The sequence below is a fragment of the Oncorhynchus keta genome, chromosome 22 (genome assembly GCF_023373465.1).
Source record: "Oncorhynchus keta strain PuntledgeMale-10-30-2019 chromosome 22, Oket_V2, whole genome shotgun sequence".
NCBI lineage: Eukaryota > Metazoa > Chordata > Actinopteri > Salmoniformes > Salmonidae > Oncorhynchus > Oncorhynchus keta.
Window position 1 is genome coordinate 57,280,125 of NC_068442.1, and position 8,217 is coordinate 57,288,341.

General features: G+C 48.0%; 1 long non-coding RNA gene across 2 annotated transcripts; it reads right to left on the reverse strand.

Annotated features, from left to right (window-relative positions):
* Positions 1–902: 902 nt before the first annotated feature.
* On the reverse strand, positions 903–2,232 carry LOC127910791 (uncharacterized). Of its 2 annotated transcripts, none has more exons than XR_008076213.1 (3): positions 1,955–2,232; positions 1,778–1,844; positions 903–1,722 (listed from the first exon to the last, which is right to left on the reverse strand). It is a non-coding gene; the product is annotated as an uncharacterized LOC127910791 (long non-coding RNA). The 2 variants fall into 2 exon arrangements; XR_008076214.1 differs by having other exon boundaries at positions 903–1,502; positions 1,613–1,655; positions 1,778–2,232.
* Positions 2,233–8,217: the final 5,985 nt, after the last annotated feature.

The window sequence follows — 8,217 nt, forward strand, 5'->3', positions numbered from 1 at the left end:
GACTGGTGGGGATGGAGGGTCTGACTGGTGGGGGTGTATGTTCTGACTGGTGGGGGTGTATGTTCTGACTGGAGGGGGTGTATGTTCTGACTGGAGGGGGTGTATGTTCTGACTGGAGGGGTGTATGTTCTGACTGGAGGGGTGTATGTTCTGACTGGAGGGGGTGTATGTTCTGACTGGTGGGGGTGGAGGGTCTGACTGGTGGGGGTGGAGGGTCTGACTGTGGGGGTGGAGGGTCTGACTGGTGGGGTGTATGGACTGGTGGTGTTGGTTCTGACTGGTGGGGGTGGAGGGTCTGACTGGTGGGGGTGGTCTGGTGGTGGTGGAGGGTCTGGGTGGTGGTGGTGGTGGTGGAGGGTCTGACTGGTAGTGGTGGTGGTGGAGGGTCTGACTGGTAGTGGGGGTGGAGGGTCTGACTGGTGGAGGGTCTGACTGGTGGTGGTGGTGGGGGTGGAGGGTCTGACTGGTAGTGGTGGTGGTGGAGGGTCTGACTGGTAGTGGGGGTGGAGGGTCTGACTGGTAGTGGTGGTGGGGGTGGAGGGTCTGACTGGTAGTGGGGGTGGAGGGTCTGACTGGTGGTGGTGGTGGTGGGGGTGGAGGGTCTGACTGGTAGTGGGGGTGGAGAGTCTGACTGGTGGTGGGGGTGGAGGGTCTGACTGGTAGTGGTGGTGGTGGAGGGTCTGACTGGTGGTGGTGGTGGTGGGGGTGGAGGGTCTGACTGGTAGTGGTGGTGGTGGAGGGTCTGACTGGTAGTGGTGGTGGTGGAGGGTCTGACTAACCAGTCACAGCCCAGTCCTCCTTCCTACTGGCCTCCACTATAACTAGTCACAGCCCAGTCCTCTTTCCTACTGGCCTCCACTATAACTAGTCACAGCCCAGTCCTCTTTCCTACTGGCCTCCACTATAACCAGTCACAGCCCAGTCCTCTTTCCTACTGGCCTCCACTATAACCAGTCACAGCCCAGTCCTCCTCCTTCCTACTGGCCTCCACTATAACCAGTCACATCCCAGTCCTCTTTCCTACTGGCCTCCACTATAACCAGTCACAGCCCAGTCCTCCTCCTTCCTACTGGCCTCCACTATAACCAGTCACATCCCAGTCCTCTTTCCTACTGGCCTCCACTATAACCAGTCACAGCCCAGTCCTCCTTCCTACTGGCCTCCACTATAACCTCCACTATAACCAGTCACAGCCCAGTCCTCTTTCCTACTGGCCTCCACTATAACCTCCACTATAACTAGTCACAGCCCAGTCCTCTTTCCTACTGGCCTCCACTATAACCTCCACTATAACTAGTCACAGCCCAGTCCTCTTTCCTACTGGCCTCCACTATAACCTCCACTATAACTAGTCACAGCCCAGTCCTCTTTCCTACTGGCCTCCACTATAACCTCCACTATAACTAGTCACAGCCCAGTCCTCTTTCCTACTGGCCTCCACTATAACCTCCACTATAACTAGTCACAGCCCAGTCCTCTTTCCTACTGGCCTCCACTATAACCTCCACTATAACCAGTCACAGCCCAGTCCTCCTTCCTACTGGCCTCCACTATAACCTCCACTATAACCAGTCACAGCCCAGTCCTCCTTCCTACTGGCCTCCACTATAACCTCCACTATAACCAGTCACAGCCCAGTCCTCTTTCCTACTGGCCTCCACTATAACCTGCACTATAACCTCCACTATAACCAGTCACAGCCCAGTCCTCTTTCCTACTGGCCTCCACTATAACCAGTCACAGCCCAGTCCTCCTTCCTACTGGCCTCTACTATAACCTCCACTATAACCTCCACTATAACCAGTCACAGCCCAGTCCTCTTTCCTACTGGCCTCCACTATAACCTCCACTATAACTAGTCACAGCCCAGTCCTCTTTCCTACTGGCCTCCACTATAACCTCCACTATAACTAGTCACAGCCCAGTCCTCTTTCCTACTGGCCTCCACTATAACCTCCACTATAACTAGTCACAGCCCAGTCCTCTTTCCTACTGGCCTCCACTATAACCTCCACTATAACCTCCACTATAACTAGTCACAGCCCAGTGTGAAGTACATATGATGGGCTAATGGTTTCCATGCAACAGCTTGTTTGGGCAACGTTGTCATTACGTGGCCCTCTTTGCCTATAACAAGCACCAACTTTCTCTCTCTTTCCCTTACACCCAGGCTCTGAAATCTCAGGTCGTAAATTCCTGGAGGAAATGCTCTTCCCGGCCATGCAGTATAGAGAGAGGGTTCACAGTAGAACAAAGGAACTTCTTCTACCTCACAGAACTTGATAACTGAACTCCATGTTTTGGAGAATGTGTTAAACGGTCGGTGGCGAATCCAGCTACGACCCGGGCCATTTTGTTTTATGATTGTGACATTTCCATAACTCTGTTTATACAGGAGCCTCTGTTCTGAGGCTTGCATCTAATTATTGTATAAAATGAATGAGTAAAGATTAAACTATTTGTGAAATTATGTAATGTGATTTTAGACTGTTTAATGAAAGAGAATCCAATTCCCTTTAAAGTTTCACTAAGTCATTGGCCCACCCCCATGAGCACAGGCATCGATCTGGCGTCATGGGTCAGCCTTTTCTGCTGTTCGAAATATAACCCCGACCTGGAGAATCCCACTTCAGACCAAGCGTACCTCGATTACCAAGAGGGCTAAGGTTTGAGTAGAGCCCATGCGTACCTTCAGTATAAGCTGAGGTTGTAATGGTTGTTAAACTCTGAGACTATCGATACCGACAGAATAAGAATAAATCTTCAATACTAATTACTAGTCTGCAGCTAGGAATTATGTACCCGTGAACGCGTGGACCAACAACCGCCAAAACATCTATTCTATAAGAATATTTCTGACCAATTCCATTTAAACTAGACCAGGTCGGTGTAAACTAGACAAGTTCGGTGTAAACTAGACCAAGTTCGGTGTAAACTAGACCAAGTTCGGTGTAAACTAGACCAGGTCGGTGTAAACTAGACCAAGTTCGGTGTAAACTAGACCAGGCCGGTGTAAACTAGACCAGGTCGGTGTAAACTAGACCAGGTCGGTGTAAACTAGACCAAGTTCGGTGTAAACTAGACCAAGTTCGGTGTAAACTAGACCAGGTCGGTGTAAACTAGACCAAGTTCGGTGTAAACTAGACCAAGTTCGGTGTAAACTAGACCAAGTTCGGTGTAAACTAGACCAAGTTCGGTGTAAACTAGACCAGGTCGGTGTAAACTAGACCAGGTCGGTGTAAACTAGACCAAGTCGGTGTAAACTAGACCAGGTCGGTGTAAACTAGACCAGGTCGGTGTAAACTAGACCAGGTCGCTGTAAACTAGACCAAGTTCGGTGTAAACTAGACCAGGTCGCTGTAAACTAGACCAAGTTCGGTGTAAACTAGACCAAGTTCGGTGTAAACTAGACCAAGTTCGGTGTAAACTAGACCAAGTTCGGTGTAAACTAGACCAGGTCGGTGTAAACTAGACCAAGTTCGGTGTAAACTAGACCAAGTTCGGTGTAAACTAGACCAGGTCGGTGTAAACTAGACCAGGTCGGTGTAAACTAGACCAAGTTCGGTGTAAACTAGACCAAGTTCGGTGTAAACTAGACCAAGTTCGGTGTAAACTAGACCAGGTCGGTGTAAACTAGACCAGGTCGGTGTAAACTAGACCAAGTTCGGTGTAAACTAGACCAAGTTCGGTGTAAACTAGACCAGGTCGGTGTAAACTAGACCAGGTCGGTGTAAACTAGACCAAGTTAATTATACCAAGTCTGTGTAAACTATAACACGTGTGGTGGTAATGAAATATTAATTACATACTGTAGTGTTTAATTAGACCTACTATGCAGTTTTACTGAGAGAATTGTCTTTTGTTATTATTTTTACTGATACAGGATGGTCTTGTGTGACAGCCATCAGTCGTACAGATGTGAGCTGTTTGGGTGCGACCGCAGTATGTGAAGTCCTGTTTTCACAATCTACAGGAACTTAGATATGTGGAAACATGCAGAAAGGAGCAGACAATGGTGGCAACGTCTGCCATCTTAATTAATCTGAACAAATCCATATCAACTGGGCCATGTTCATATCAACTGGGCCATGTTCATATCAACTGGGCCATGTCCATATCAACTGGGCCATCTTAATTAATCTGAACTGGGCCAACTGGGCCATGTTCATATCAACTGGGCCATGTTCATATCAACTGGGCCATGTTCATATCAACTGGGCCATGTTCATATCAACTGGGCCATGTTCATATCAACTGGGCCATGTCCATATCAACTGGGCCATGTCCATATCAACTGGGCCATGTCCATATCAACTGGGCCATGTCCATATCAACTGGGCCATGTTCATATCAACTGGGCCATGTCCATATCAACTGGGCCATGTCAATATCAACTGGGCCATGTTCATATCAACTGGGCCATGTCCATATCAACTGGGCCATGTTCATATCAACTGGGCCATGTTCATATCAACTGGGCCATGTCCATATCAACTGGGCCATGTCCATATCAACTGGGCCATGTCCATATCAACTGGGCCATGTCCATATCAACTGGGCCATGTTCATATCAACTGGGCCATGTTCATATCAACTGGGCCATGTTCATATCAACTGGGCCATGTCCATATCAACTGGGCCATGTCCATATCAACTGGGCCATGTCCATATCAACAACCATGTCCATATCAACTGGGCCATGTTCATATCAACTGGGCCATGTTCATATCAACTGGGCCATGTTCATATCAACTGGGCCATGTTCATATCAACTGGGCCATGTCCATATCAACTGGGCCATGTTCATATCAACTGGGCCATGTTCATATCAACTGGGCCATGTTCATATCAACTGGGCCATGTTCATATCAACTGGGCCATGTCCATATCAACTGGGCCATGTTCATATCAACTGGGCCATGTTCATATCAACTGGGCCATGTCCATATCAACTGGGCCATGTTCATATCAACTGGGCCATGTTCATATCAACTGGGCCATGTTCATATCAACTGGGCCATGTTCATATCAACTGGGCCATGTTCATATCAACTGGGCCATGTCCATATCAACTGGGCCATGTTCATATCAACTGGGCCATGTTCATATCAACTGGGCCATGTTCATATCAACTGGGCCATGTTCATATCAACTGGGCCATGTTCATATCAACTGGGCCATGTTCATATCAACTGGGCCATGTTCATATCAACTGGGCCATGTTCATATCAACTGGGCCATGTCCATATCAACTGGGCCATGTTCATATCAACTGGGCCATGTCCATATCAACTGGGCCATGTTCATATCAACTGGGCCATGTTCATATCAACTGGGCCATGTTCATATCAACTGGGCCATGTCCATATCAACTGGGCCATGTTCATATCAACTGGGCCATGTCCATATCAACTGGGCCATGTCCATATCAACTGGGCCATGTCCATATCAACTGGGCCATGTCCATATCAACTGGGCCATGTTCATATCAACTGGACCATGTCCATATCAACTGGGCCATGTTCATATCAACTGGGCCATGTCCATATCAACTGGGCCATGTCCATATCAACTGGGCCATGTTCATATCAACTGGGCCATGTTCATATCAACTGGGCCATGTCCATATCAACTGGGCCATGTTCATATCAACTGGGCCATGTTCATATCAACTGGGCCATGTCCATATCAACTGGGCCATGTTCATATCAACTGGGCCATGTCCGGTCAACAGGTCAGGGTTCAATAGCCACAGGCAGAACAGCAGAAACTGTATCAGCAGCACGACCAGGTGGACTGGGGACGGGGACAGCCAGGAGTCATCAGGCCAGGTAGTCCTGAGGCATGATCCTAGGGCTGAGAGAGAAGTTCACACAGGACACCAGATAAGACTTTCACAACATAGGACAGACTGACCATGGCACATGGACTGTTGCAGCATAGTTTGGAATGAGCTGTTCTAGGGTAGGTGTCCATACTTTTGGTCATGGAGTGTAGGTAGGAGCAAGTGTAATGCTTTATAGGTTAGCAGTAGAACCTTGAAATCAGCACTAGCCTCAACAGGAAGCATTTTGGGGAGTTTTCGTCAAGATTGTAGCAGCCGCCGAGTTCGAGTCCAGGCTTTGTCGCAGCCGGCCGCGACCGGGAGACTCATGGGGTGGGGTGCAATTGGCCCAGCTTCGTCCGGGTTAGGGGAGGGTTTGGCCGGCAGGGATGTCCCTTGGTCTCAACCCCGCCCTGTGCAACTGGGTACTGGACTTCCTGACGGGCCGCCCCCAGGTGGTAAGGGTAGGTAACATCTCCACCCCGCTGATCCTCAACACTGTGGCCCCACAAGGGTGCGTTCTGAGCCCTCTCCTGTACTCCCTGTTCACCCACGACGGCGTGGCCATGCACGCTTCCAACTCAATCATCAAGTTTGCGGACGACACAACAGTAGTGGGCTTGATTACCAACAACGACGAGACGGCCTACAGGGAGGAGGTGAGAGCCTCACACTCAACGTCAACAAAACAAAGGAGATTATTGTGGACTTCAGGAAACAGCAGAGGGAGCACCCCCCTATCCACATCGACGGGACAGTAGTGGAGAGAGTAGTACGTTTTTTGAGTTCCTCGGCGTACACATCACAGACAAACTGAATTGGTCCACCCACACAGACAGCGTTGTGAAGAAGGCACAGCAGCACCTCGTCTACCTCAGGAGGCTGAAGAAATTCGGCTGGTCACCAAAAGCACTCACAAACTTCTACAGATGCACAATCGAGAGCATCCTGGCGGGCTGTATCACCGCCTGGTACGGAAACTGCTCCGCCCACAACCGTAAGGCTCTCCAGAGGGTAGTGAGGTCTGCACAACGCAACACCGGGGGCAAACTACCTGCCCTCCAGGACACCTACACCACCCGATGTTACAGGAAGGCTATAAAGATCATCAAGGACAACAACCACCCGAGCCACTGCCTGTTCACCCCGCTATCATCCAGAAGGCGAGGTCAGTACAGGTGCATCAAAGCTGGGACCGAGAGTCTGAAAAACAGCTTCTATCTCAAGGACATCACTGTTATAAACAGCCATCACTGACATTGAGTGGCTGCTGCCAACACACTAACGCAACTCCAGCCACTTTAATAATGGAAAATTGATGGAAATTGATGTAAAATATATCACTAGCCACTTTAAACAATGCCACTTAATATAATGTTTACATACCCTACATTACTCATCTTATATGTATATACTGTACTCTATACCATCTACTGCATCTTGCCTATGCCGTTCTGTACCATCACTCATTCATATATCTTTATGTACATATTCTTTATCCCTTTACACTTGTGTGTATGAGGTAGTAGTTGTGGAATTGTTAGGTTAGATTACTCGTTGGTTATTACTGCATTGTCGGAACTAGAAGCACAAGCATTTCGCTACACTCGCATTAACATCTGCTAACCATGTGTATGTGACTAACATTTGATTTGATTTGATTTTTGATTTGAGTGTAGGGAGATGTTTATTAGGTTCAACATACAGTGCATTTGAAACATATTCAGACCTTGACTTTTTCCACATTTTGTTGTTACAGCCTTATTCTAAAATTGATTAGATTGATCAGGAACAAAACAATCTACACGCAATACCCCATAAGGACATCACAATACCCCATAATGACATCACAATACCCCATAATGACATCACAATACCCCATAATGACATCACAATACCCCATAATGACATCACAATACCCCATAATGACGAAGCAAAAACAAGTTTTGTGTACAAATCCTTGTGACATGGAGCCGTGCACACTCACCAGACATGTCACCCATTGAGCATGTTTGGTATGCTCTGGATCAACATGTACGACAGCGTGTTCCAGTTCCCGCCAATATCCAGGAACTTCACACAGCCATTGAAGAGGAGTGGGACAACATTCCACAGGACACAATCAGCAGCCTGATCAACTCTATGTGAAGGAGACGTGTCACACTGCATGAGGTCACACCACATACGGACTGGTTGTCTGATCCAATACTTATTTTCCACCATAATTTGCAAATAAATTCATTAAAAATCCTACAAAATGATTTTCTGGATTTTTTTTCTCATTTTGTCTGTAATAGTTGAAGTGTACCTATGATGAAAATTACAGGCCTCTCTCATCTTTTTAAGTGGGAGAACTTGCACAATTGGTGGCTGACTAAATACTTTTTTGCCCC